Source organism: Martes martes, assembly GCF_963455335.1.
Source record: "Martes martes genome assembly, chromosome: 2".
NCBI lineage: Eukaryota > Metazoa > Chordata > Mammalia > Carnivora > Mustelidae > Martes > Martes martes.
In genome coordinates this window covers 98,918,423-98,931,927 of record NC_137889.1, presented here as the reverse complement: position 1 = coordinate 98,931,927, position 13,505 = coordinate 98,918,423, and the positions used below count along the sequence as shown (strand labels likewise).

The 13,505-nt window shown below is 34.9% G+C and overlaps 1 protein-coding gene across 1 annotated transcript in view; it reads left to right on the top strand.

Moving 5' to 3' along the window:
* The window catches only part of STPG2 (sperm tail PG-rich repeat containing 2), a gene marked incomplete at both ends in the record, with an annotated part of 344,118 nt that overhangs the window by 114,093 nt on the left and 216,520 nt on the right, over window positions 1-13,505 (top strand). The gene's annotated exons all lie outside the window — the stretch shown is intronic.

Genomic DNA, 13,505 nt, shown 5'->3' with positions numbered 1-13,505 from the left:
TTTGGCTGTAAAATGTTAGAATTTATCGTCTATTAGAGTGGTGAAAGTAGTCTGCAGTGAGCCGTCTCTCCATAATTTCTGGGCCATTTGTGTTTGATATGAATATCCAGACTTTCTGGCAGCCACTAAACACTTGGTGACATTTACAATGATCTATGATTGTGAATTTAAAATTTCTAATTTAGTAGAAGCTAGCATGAGAAATCAATTGCAAGTGTAACCTAAATGATAAATTAAGCTATCCACCATTGAGTTATATAATATTGCCTTGGTAAAAGACTGCAAACAATATTATCCTTCTCATTGAAATAAAACATTTTATTTATTTAAAAATATTATGGTTAGTTTCTTGTTATCAAGAAGACTAAGAAACATATTTAAAAAAAATTACCCAAAATTGATGATCTTCATGTGCACTGATTACTCATTAAGCGGTATTAAACTTTATAAACAGGCAAAGAATCTCCTTCACCTTGGGTATTAAATGCCTTGTTTCAGTGCTCTGAGGTAATCACAAGTATCCTCAATTTAGGGAATTAGAATTTCCCCATCATCTTCTTGACCATTATATCCCTATGAAATCTATATTGACATTCCACCACACAGAGTCAGAGAAAGTTCTTATCCTGGTACTTTCATTACTTGATGACTTGATCTACAAACTTCTCTGTCAGGGGGTCTATAACTCTGTCCAACTGAGCTTACTTTCACACTTCATTTTTTGGTTGCCACCAACATCTATCCATACACTTCTTAGAGAAGTGGAAGAGTAGAAGAATGGAAACTCCTAGTTTATTGTATTCACTAACTTGGGAATGTAACAGGAAGTTAGATCATCTCTCTCATAACAATGAGAATTGTGAAGACAAAACAGTCTCTTCATGGTGTTAGGCCGTGCCTTTGATGTGATTCAGTGGTCTCATCACATGACAGTAATCCAGTGAAAATAAGTGTGAGTAATTGAGCCCTTTCCTATACAGCATTTCAGAGATAATACTTCAGATGTAGGCAATCTTAGTTTCAGAACCATCAGTGTGTGTAAAGATCGAGTCTCTGCTAATCACTTGTAATTATGAACATTATTATTTTATCCTGATACTGCCAACAAGGCATGGAAAACTCCAGCTCATTTATCAGACCTTTGATTTTGTGAGATTTCAAGTTATATGCAGGAATTCATATAAAGAGATATGTTCTTAATATATTTAGATTAAAATAGACTAAGCAGAGTGTGGAATCTAGCAGTCAGTAGGTTGAATTTAATCCACAAGTGGATTATGGCCAATTTGTAGTTATAAAAAATGGAATTAATTGCCAGCATTTGTAACTTGTAGCATTTCATATACAAATCCAGATTTTCAGCCTTTCTCAAATCAAATAAACAAACAGACAAACAAAAAACAAAAAAGAGATCCCCAGCAACCAAAACCCAAAAACCAACACCCTATCCTAACAACAACCAACTGGAGCTAATTAAGTTCTACCCCCGGGAGTGAGGGTGAATGATTTCCAGTGTACCATTTCCATGGAACTCCAGCTCTAGTAGACATTTGAATTCTTCATCCATGTCAATGTAATATCAGTTAATCTTATGTGGGTCCTTTAGCTTCATTTAAGATTTATAACTTTTAACATTATTTTATTTGGATGTGTTCAGTTGTCTTTTTATTATTAAGTGTTACTGTTTCTTTTTCCTTTAAAAAGAGAATTTGGGTTTGCAAAGAACAGGAAGAATATACTCATATTAAGTAACTATTCAGAAGTTCATGTTGCATTGCACAGTAATAAATGTTAATGAACTCTGAACATTTACTTGGCCCTAATTTACCAAAACAGACATTATAAATCTTGGCTGATACTAGATAATCCACCATATAAGATACAGTAATTATGGGGAAACTATATAAACCACTTGTATATATTTTCTCTTGGTGAAAAATATTTGAGCACAAAACTCTTACATAATTCTTGATCATTGTGGTAAGATTTTTCAGGATAGTCACACTTAGCCCTATTTACTCTAGTTCAGAACTTGGCAGGGTAACTTCAGATTTACTGTATTTTGACTGAACTGCATTGCTAACACCAGTGTTGATATGAACTGTTATTTCAGCAGATATATTAAGGAATCTAAGTAGCTTTTCATCAGCCTTACTTCATTGCATGTTGGAATGGTTGGGACTGCATAAAATAACCCTCTACTCCAAGGCAACAATATACAGTCAAACCTAGTGGCTTGAATTCTGCCTCTCCTGATATACTTGTTTAGATTTACATGGGAAAACTACTTTTATTTTTTTTCTTTCTTTTTTTTTTGTTTGTTTTTTTAATTTTTATTTATATATTTATTTGACACAGAGAGAGACATCACAAGTAGGCAGAGAGGCAGAGGCAGGCAGAGAGAGAGAGGGGAAGCAGGCTCCCCGCTGAGCAGAGAGCCTGATGCGGGCTCGATCTCAGGACCCTGAGACCATGACCAGAGCCAAAGGCAGAGGCTTAACCCCCTGAGCCACCCAGGCGCCCCTACTTTTATTTTCTATTTCTGTTACTGAACATATGGTAAGCTAACAGTTTATGATTTATCCTAAAAAGCATATCCTGTCACTTAATTTTCTAATTTTGGTGGTATATAATGGAATTGTTGTATCTGAGACCCAGTGACACTTGTAGTTCTCTTATTAACACGGAGTTACTTTTCAAATCTGTTTTGTTCACTTGGAGTTTTCCATGCCATGTTAATTTGATTGGGTTCTGTTTAAATTTAATTAGTTCTTTAAAATTAGTTTTTTATACAGGGTATTTGTTTCCTGAGATCAGAAAGAATGAATTACACTTTCTAAATGAACCAAAACTTATCCTGCAATTATGAAAATGAACATAAGAGACACATGTTCTTTTCTACACTCTCAAGTAAAAGATATATATTTCTTTGGCTGATCAGTCATTATAATGAGTCACTTAAAAAGTTAACTAAATCCAGGGCATACTTATTTTTAATTTTAAATGAAAAGGCACTTTCCTTTTATTAAGAACACAGTGCTAAGTATAAACAAATAGCAAAAATTATGTTGATAGAAGCATGCTGAAAATATTTTAAGTTGCAAACTTTCCCTTTAAGTTGCTTATAAATTCTTCTCATTATGTTTATATTATATAAATTTGTTTCTCCTAATATGTTATATTATAAAAAGGATGCTGAGTATCATTTTTTTTAAGGAATTAGAATAGATATGTTAATTCAGCTCTGGAAAATAGAATAATGACCAGTCTTGCCAAAATATTCAGTCTAGATATTAGCTGAAGAATATGGTATATGATTGAAAATTTGTTAGAATAAAGTCTAGGACTAGAATGATTCATTAATTCATATGGGCCATTAAAAAGATGAATGATATTAAGAATATGATGAAATTAAAATAATATAATAAAATATATAAAAGAATCACATGAATCTTGCATAATATTCTAAGACCTTTCTTTATATAATTTTTCTTTATATAATTTTCCCAGAAACCACATTTAGTTTCATGGCTTTAGGTACCACCTATTTGTACTGATCATTTTCAAATATACAGATTGCTTCCAGTATGTATTTATACCCTGAACTCTCTGAACTCCAGTCTTCTCTGAATTATTGTCCATATGACATCTCTACCTTGACATTTTATAAGAACTACAAAGCTAATATTTCAGAATTGAACTTGTCTTTCTGTCAGTCCTGCTCTAACTTCTATCTTCTCTCTCAGACAAGTGCTTATATTCATTAGCCAGAATATTGTCACATGGCCACCCTTCTCTGGCAGAAGGTGGTGGAAAGGGAGAGTGGAAATTGGAATGTGGTAGCAACCAGTAATATCTCATATGCTTTCAAACTCTGTTTCTTTTGGAAGTAATTTGTGGCACAGTTTTTTTTTTTTTTGTCTTGAATAGAAGTAATACTTGACAAATAGTAGGTGCTTAGTAAATCTCAGTTGTTGTTTCTGTCATCTTTTGTTGCATAACCAATCACCCTAAAATGTAATGTCTTAAAACAACAACACTATAACAACAAAAAAAAATTTGTTATTTTTTATGATTGCACGAAAAGTGGCACATAGGGCTGGATTGACAAAGAAGACTCAGGGCCCAAAAGGACAATTCTTTTTTTTTTTTAATTTTTATTTATTTTTTTAAATTTCTATTCAGTGTTCCAGAATTCATTGTTTATGTACCACACCCAGTGCTCCATGCAATACATGCGCTCCATAATACTCACCACCAGGCTCACCCAACCTCCCACCCCCTGCTCCTCGAAAACCCTTAGATTGTTTTTCAGAGTCCACAGTCTCTCATGGTTCGTCTTCCCCTCCAATTTCCCCCAATTCCTTTCTCCTCTCCATCTTCCCCTGTCCTCCGTGTTATTTGTTATGCTCCACAAATAAGTGAAACCATATGATAATTGACTCTCTCTGCTTGACTTATTTCACTCAGCATAATCTCCTCCAGTCCCATCCATGTTGATACAAAAGTTGGGTATTCATCCTTTCTGATGGAGGCATAATACTCCATAGTATGTATGGACCATATCTTCTGTATCCATTTGTCTGTGGAAGGGCATCTTGGTTCTTTCAACAGTTTGGCGACTGTGGCCATTGCTGCTATGAACATTGGGGTACAGATGGCCCTTCTTTTCACTACATCTGTATCTTTGGAGTAAATACCCAGTAGTGCAATTGCAGGGTCATAGGGAAGCTCTATTTTTAATTTCTTAAGGAATCTCCACACTGTTTTCCAAAGCGGCTGCACCAACTTGCATTCCCACCAACAGGATAAGAGGGTTCCCCTTTTTCCATATCCTCTCCAACACATGTTGTTTACTGTCTTGTTAATTTTGGCCATTCTAACTGGTGTGAGGTGGTATCTCAATGTGGTTTTGATTTGAATCTCCCTGATAACTAGTGATGATGAACATTTTTTCATGTGTCTGGTAGCCATTTGTATGTCTTCATCGGAGAAGTGTCTGTTCATGTCTTCTGCCCATTTTTTGACATGATTATCTGTTTTGTGTGTGTTGAGTTTGAGGGGTTCTTTATAGATCCTGGATATCAGCCTTTTGTCTGTAGGGTCATTTGTGAATATCTTCTCCGATTCTGTGGGTTGCCTCTTTGTTTTGTTGACTGTTTCCTTTGCTGTGCAGAAGCTTTTGATCTTGATGAAGTCCCCAAAGTTCATTTTCACTTTTGTTTTCTTTGCCTTTGGAGACATATCTTGAAAGAAGTTTCTGTGGCTGATGTCAAAGAGGTTATTGCCTATGTTCTCCTCTAGGATTTTGATAGACTTCCATCTTACATTTAGGTCTTTTATCCATTTTGAGTTTATCTTTGTGTATGGTGTAAGAGAATGGTCGAGTTTCGTTTTTCTATACATGGCTGTCCAATTTTCCCAGCACCATTTATTGAAGAGACTCATTTTTCCACTGTATATTTTTTCCTGCTTTGTCATAGATTATTTGACCAGAGAGGTGAGGGTCCATATCTGAACTCTCTACTCTGTTACACTGGTCTACATGTCTGTTTTTTGCCAGTACCATGCTGTCTTGGTGATCACAGCTTTGTAGTAAAGCTTGAAATCAGGCAACGTGATGCCCCCAGTTTTGTTTTTCTTTTTCAACATTTCCTTAGCAATTCGGGGTCTCTTCTGATTCCATACAAATTTTAGGATTGTTTGCTCCAGCTCTTTGAAAAATGCTGGTGGAATTTTGATCGGAATGGCATTGAAAGTATAGATTGCTCTAGGCAGTATAGACATTTTAACAATGTTTATTCTTCCAATCCGTGAGCATGGAATGGTCTTTTATCTTTTTGTGTCTTCTTCAATTTCTTTCATGAGTGTTCTGTAGTTCCTCGAGTACAGATCAAAAAGGACAATTCCTAAAAGTAAGTTTATTGCAGAAAAACAACAATAACAACAACAAATAGCAACAACTTTAAAGTAAGAATATTCTTTGTAGTTAAAGGCTACATGGGTTCTACAGAGATCAGGAGTGAGCTCTAATTGTCTTCCTTCTCTAAGGCCACACCAGGGCATGCATTATATATTATGTCTTGATCAGGAAATACAGACAAATGCATGATCAGCTCAGAATTGGGGAGCACAAATGGAGTCTTTCCACAGTTTCTTGTACTTTGCTGACCACATAGGATATTTTGCTACATAACCAGTACTAACAGTAAAGCCCTGCAGGAGTCTCACTGAGACCAGGTGCAGATCATCCATGTCCTTGTTATCAATACCCGATGCTAATAAGCTAATACAAACCATTCTGAAACTCATGGGAGCGATAATTGCAAAGCAAGGTTATTAGTCAGTAGTTTCATACCTTGACCAGGGATCAGTGCCTGGTCAAGTTGTTTAGTAAAACAACTTATACTAATTCTAGGCCTACTGGAATTAGTCTTCACAAGTACAATGATTCTCTGGTTTTGCTGGACTCAGTTGCCTAGTTTTTCTAATCCATATGATATCAGCTGGAATCACTAATCTGGCTGCATTCCAGAATTTATAAAGTAGGGCATGTTCCTATAATAGCTTAATATATTTTTTCCAATAATTTTTGTCACAATATCTGCAATATTGATCTTTTGTAATATCCTGGGGTGGGGGGAGGGAAGAGGAGCTTTGTAGTTACTTAGACCTTAGTTTAGTTTGTGCCCCTACTAGTTGTGTTTAAAACTAAGTTATTGAATCTCTGTGGATCTTATTTTCCCTATTGGGCAAACTTGAGTAATGTTGTCCATCTTACAGGATTTTTAAGGATTAAAGATAACAGGAATATATCAAGTATAGCGCCTGCCACACAGTGGTGCTCAGTAAATATAGGGATTAATGTTTCTTCATTTTATTTGTGAGAAGGATCAAAGATAGGGTGAACAAAAAGCACTACCTAAGAAAGTATTGATTGCAGAAGTGAGAGCTTTATAGACTAAGAAAAACCTCTTAAGTACAAGAAAACCTTTCTGTGATACCTAGATGTATGCTAGTAAAAAGACCTAAGTACCTCCGTATCCCCCCATGCACCCTTTGTGCAATGTCTTAGTATTATAGCATGGATATATGTGGATAAACTTTAGAACGAGGCCCCTTCCAAAATTATACTGGCAGAACAAGCAACAATTAAATTAGATGTGAAACTAAAGTGTATAGAAGAAAATGAAAATCTCAAAATCTTAATGTTAGACTTCTTTGTAGATTTTATTACAACAAACCTTGTTTGATAACCATTATAATTTTGTCAGTTTTGGTATTTTTTATTTTGAGTTCTATATTGGAATAATAAGTTTAAGTCCATGACATAGTTTCAGGTACTACATGTATACTATTATGTTCTGTGCAAATATGAGAGATCTTGCAAAAACTATCATCTGTATTTCAAAGAGAGATGCAGAAATGCCAAGAGTTATAGGTGGTATTCATCAGTCTATCTTTATAGTCCCATCTATTCAGTTAGTGTTATTGAACTATTATTTGTCAGAAGTATAAAGCTGACTTTTTCCTTCTCAAAATTACCATCAGTATAACTCTTAGACTTGGTGGGTATCATTGTTACATTTTCTGCTGTATTTCCATCTTCATGAAATACTTTATATTTTTTAGTTTTGTTGAATGGGATAGACAGACTTCTGTTGAACAAGGTAGATTGAATCCATGCTTATATCTTAGGTTCCTCCCTCCATTAGTTTGCTAGGAATGTCACAACTGAGTGCCATAGCCTGAGAGGCATAAACAGTAGAAATTTATTTTCTCACCGTTCTGGAGTCTAGAAGTCTGGGATCAAGGTGTTGGCAGTGATTTCTTCTGAGATCTTTGTCCTTGGCTTATAAATGGCTGTCTTCATTTTGTGTCTTCACGTGGCCTTTCCTCTGTGCACACCCATATCTATGTTCAAAATTCCTTCACTTAGGAAGATACCAGTCATACAGAATTAGGGACCACCCTAAAAACCCCATTTTACCTTAATTATATCTTTAAAAACCTTATCTCCAAATACAGTTATATTCTGAAGTACTGGGGGTTAAGACTTTAAAATATGAATTTTGGAGAGTTACATTTAGGCCCATAACACTTCCAAAGCCTCACTAAACTAATAAGTAAAAGAATAAGGAGGGTGCAATACTATAAACACAAAACGAGTGGGAGAGGAGATGATCTTAGATAAAAGATGTCTTCAGTTTTCAAATATGGAAAGCTGATGGGTAAATGTGAAATAGTAGAATAGAGAAAGCTGCTATGTAACTATCTTCAGAGAGGGATACCAACAAGAAAGCTAGTCACCTTACAGTACCTTTAAAAAGCCCAGGAATATCAATGACTTTGGAGGTGGCAGGTGGGACTGAAAACAGCAGGGTTGGTGATAATCCGGATAGGAAGCACAATCTCTTATAGCTAGGTGACTTCCTCATCGCCACTCCTGGAGAAGATGTGAGGTCTGTTGATGGAGAAGTCAAATGAGATAGTCTCTGGACTTAGGAACACTGATATAAATAAGAGAGGAAAGGGATGAGACGATGTAACAAAAATGGAGGGTATTCCTAGACTCTAGATAAAAAGAGCTCCTTGGAGAAATGGCTAATTCCAGGTCTGGGGCAGGAATTATATCTGAAGAATCTGAAGTACCTTGTCATACCAGAAATCAAGGGAACCATGAAAGAATACTGGGATTATGTCAAAGGACTTAAGTTTCTACCAGCTGAAGATGGGATAATTTCAGTATGAAAGAGCAATACAAATGTATTTAATCCATGAGTTTAAAATTAGAATTTTAAAGACCTGTTGATTGGTATTGGAAGATGCAAGAATCTGCTTGGTATTTTGAAACTGATAAATAAAAGGAAAAAAAAAAAAACCCAAACATTTATCTTCCTTTTCCTACATGAACTATACCTTAGGGTAACTAAATAATTATTGAGAGAAGTCTCTCTTTATAGAAGCATTTCAATTATAGAAATATTTTGAGCAATAAATAAGGAGGAATTATAGAATTATGTTATCATTTTGGAAACCCTACTAAGTTACTGCATCTAGTCAGAAATCATTAATGGCTGCTAACAGTGCAGAATAGAAAGAACCAGCTATTAAAAGTGCCTCCTGGTGGAAGTATACAGCACCATCTATGAAGTAATCTTGAAAAAATGGAATTAGAATCTGATCAAGCCCTTATATAAACTGCTGGCTTACTGAAGTATGAGGGACAGGAGACACATAGATATTTAGTCAAGAAAATACAAACTGTGGAAATGCTTAAAAATTGTATAAAACTTAGCTTTTTCATCAAATAAAGTGAAAGAAAAAAAATAAAGGATGGGAAAGAAAACTATAGATTATAAGAGGCTTGATTCCTGCTAAGTATGGGCTCTAACTGGGTTCTGATTAAGATAAACATATAAAAAATATATACATATATTTATTGTACACATAAATTTATGAGGCAGTCACAGAAATTGGAACTGAATAAATAAGGAATCAAATAATTGTTGATTTTTTTTTTTTAAAGATTTTATTTATTTATTTGTCAGAGAGAGAGAGAGGGAGAGAGAGCGAACGAGCACAGGCAGGCAGAGTGGCAGGCAGAGGCAGAGGGAGAAGCAGGCTCCCTGCTGAGCAAGGAGCCCGATGCGGGACTCGATCCCAGGACGCTGGGATCATGACCTGAGCCGAAGGCAGCTGCTTAACCAACTGAGCCACCCAGGCGTCCCAATTGTTGATTTTTTAAGATAATAAAAAATGGTTTTTTGTTTATGTTAAAGAGTCTCTTATTTTTCACAAATATATGCTGATTGATATGTATTGATAAAATTATGATATTTTGGATTTGCTTCTACATCATTGGAGTGAGGATTGGGGAAGTTGGGAGGATTAGGAAACAAATTTGGACATGAGTTGAGAATTATTGGCCCTGGGTGATGGGTATAAGGAAATTTCTTAACCTATTCTCTCTCTATTTTTTGCATGTTTTTAATTTTTCATAACTAAAAGTAAGGCAAGAAGAAAATCAGGGTGTAAGTGAAAGTTTATATATAGAAGAGAGTTCCAGGTACCTTTCCCACTCTCCTAACTTGTCAGCCAGACTTGAGAAAAAACTGACATTTTGGGGCCCACTAATGCAAAGGCTGAGTTATGATTCCATCACAGCATAATGAAGTCCAATACGTTTTAAGTCGAATCTATCCATATGTGGATTTTGCAACCAACTCCTTTAGTGGATCACTCTTAAATCTGAATGGGGAGCAAGAGATCACCAGACATTTGAGGAATCCTCCAATGTGAAACACAGAGAAAGACAAACAAAAAACCCCTAATCAATAAAACTTCAAGAAAAAAGACAATAAACAGAACAGAATTATAAATAAAATTATAATTAATATCCTTGGAAAGGTAGAACATAATGCAAGTGTGAATAAAGATTTAGAGAATTAGAAAATTAAAAATATGATTGCAGAAGTTAAAACTATAGAATGTGAGTTGAAAGAAATACCTGGTAACCTGGTCTCACTGTGGTCCTTATTTATGTGAAGGGGACTCAGAAACTCTAGGAAACAATGGTGGTTATAGAACCTTTGGAGTGATTGCACCTGGTTGAGGCCTACCAATGTGATTTTTAAACCGATTTAGGTCTCCATCCTGACTGCACATTAGAATCAACCAAAAAGCATTAAATTAAAAAAACGACGACAACAACAACAACAACAAAAAGACACCTGGGTCTCATTTCCATTGGCTTTAATTTGAATAAGGTGGAATGAGTCATTATTATTTTTGTAAGTTCTTCAGATGATTATCATGTGTAGCCTGGGTTTAGAAAAACTAAAGTGTCAGCTTCTCAAAAGCAGACCCCATGTTTCTTTATTACTATATACCAGTACTTTGCACATAGTAAACTTTTAATATTTTTAATGAAAAAAAAATTAACTGATGTTGACTCCAAGGTAGAGGAGTGAAGGTAAAACTGTGTGACTTCTCCTAGTCCTCCTAACCCCTGTATGCCATTCTATCATCAAATGGATAATTATACCCCGGTTTTTATTTGAAGCAAGTGGCCCATTTTTATTAGGTTACACATGAAAAAGATAAACAGCCTTGCCCAGTAATCTTTAACCTCTGTTCCCAGTGCAGAGGCCTTCTTCTTTGGGATGTATGCATGTGTTTAGCAGAAGATGCTGTAATAGTGACCTCTTTTGGACTGAGCTGTGGTTCTTTATTATGCATGAGGATCATCTGTGAAGCTTGTTAAAAGTGTAGATTCCTCTACCCAACAAGATTCTGGTCCACTAGATCTCAAATGAGACACTGTGGGGGAAGGGGCTGTGTATTTAATAGGTTGATACTAATGTAGGTGGTCTGTTAATAACAATTTGAAAAAGCAGGATAAACGTTATAGCATTTTCAACCTGTACCTAGGGTTTGGTCTTCTCAAAGTCTTTCCACTTTATATTGTCATAAATGGAGACTTGTCATGAGTGGTCATTATCTTCTATTTTTAAAAAATATTTTAACTGGCTATTAAATCCTAAGCTTAACTTTTTAGAAGCAAAGGCCTAATTATACTGCTATATCTTATTTTAGTGAAAATAAGTTCAGTAACACTAGAAACTTTTTGAAAAAACAGTAAAAAAGGAAAAATAAGTACTCATTGAAGAGGTCAAGGTTTCATTTCTGCTTTAATGCAAAATATTTCCCAAGACTAGATTCACTTATCTAATTATTCGCTGTCTTTTCCCTGTGATCCATAGTAATGGCCACTTATACTACTGTTTATAACAGTAGAAAGGTTATCCCAGTCTGTCAGTAGCTGAATATTTTTTACTAAGCTTGTCTATATGGGGAAGATGGATAGAGCCTGTCTGTAAAGTTCAAGAAAATAGATGAATATTGTGTATTTGAAGTTATGCTTTCTATATTTCTGTATTTGATTCTTATCTCATAGGTTTTTATAAACACAGAATTCTGTAGACATTTCTTTAATTCTAAACCTAACTTACTGTAAGTTCATAGATTTAGAAACAATCTTATATGCCATAGCCAAAGGGCATCTATTCTACCAGGCACAAAATAATGGCATAGATTTGTTCATCTGAGACAAGATAACACAGACCTTTGCATAACTTTTTAGAATCAAACCTATTAATATGAAAACTTATATGTGAGAATTTCTCCTAAACAAAAATTTCCCAAGTAGTATTATTATTAAATATAAATTAAATATGTGGGCTTTAAAATATTTTATCATTATTCAAAGTGGTTAATATTCTTATTTGGAGCTGCATTATTTCCCAGAGGAACATATCTCCAAATCCATTAGATGATCAGTGAAAATCTAGGATTCAATGCATGCATTCATGCACTCATCCATTTTTTTTTTTTTGGCAAACATTTACTGAGCACCTACTATGCTCCACATACTCCTCTGTACTCTAAAGAAACAGTAGCAAACAAAACAAATAATAACTGCCCTGTTGGGCCTTACAACATAGCAGAAAATTGTATTTTGGATAGTAAAAAATGATAAGGTTAAAAAATAGGTGGGAACGAAGGATAATAGGTGGGAAGTTTTTGGAGGATGCAGTTAAATTTTAGATTGGGTGGCCTGGAAGTGACTCATTAAGAAGGTAACATTGAATAATGACATGACTGAAATGAAGGAGTGAGCTATGGAGCTATTTAGGAGAACATCCCAGACAAAGAGTGCAAAAGTCCTCAGTTTGATATATGCCTGATCTTTGTGATAAACAGAGTGAATGGAAATGTGAGAGTAATAGGAAATTAGTTAGAGTGGTGATAGTGTGTCTGGGGCGAAATTCATATCATATTAAGGACCTTGATTTTTGTTCAAAGTGAGCTTACGAGGCATTGGACAGATTTGAGAAGGCAAGTGGTGCAGTCTAACCAGATCCATCACTAGCTGCCATGTTGAAAGTGGACTGAAGGAGGGCAAGGGTGGAAGCGGGGTGCAGTCAGAAAGATCCTGGCGAAAGAGGGAGGCTTGGATCATGGTGTCTGTGAAAGTGGAGAGAAAATGTTGGTTTTGGACATATAATATTGATAGAGATGACAGGATTTGCTGAGGGAATTTTATCATACACCCAAGTATGTAATTCGTAAATTCAGAAATAATTCTTTTAACTATAGAAAAGTAGAGGAGGTATATATCAAACAGAAGATTTGAAACCTTTTTATACTATGAAAGGTACTGTATCAAGGTAATTAAAGTAGTCGATGATGAATATGTAACACTTCCTGTTATATTTTCAAATAGCACGTCTTGTATATCTTTGATAAATATATATATGTGTTTAAATTCTTGATATATATTTATACATATAAAGTTAGGTATGTTTAATTAAGATAATAAAAAAGTCAGTCTAGGAATTTACTGAATTAATTTTTATCTATTGTAAAGCATCTGGTTAAAACATAATGTCTTACTTTTTTTTCATTTTTTAACATTTGTATTTGAAATAAAATATATCCTG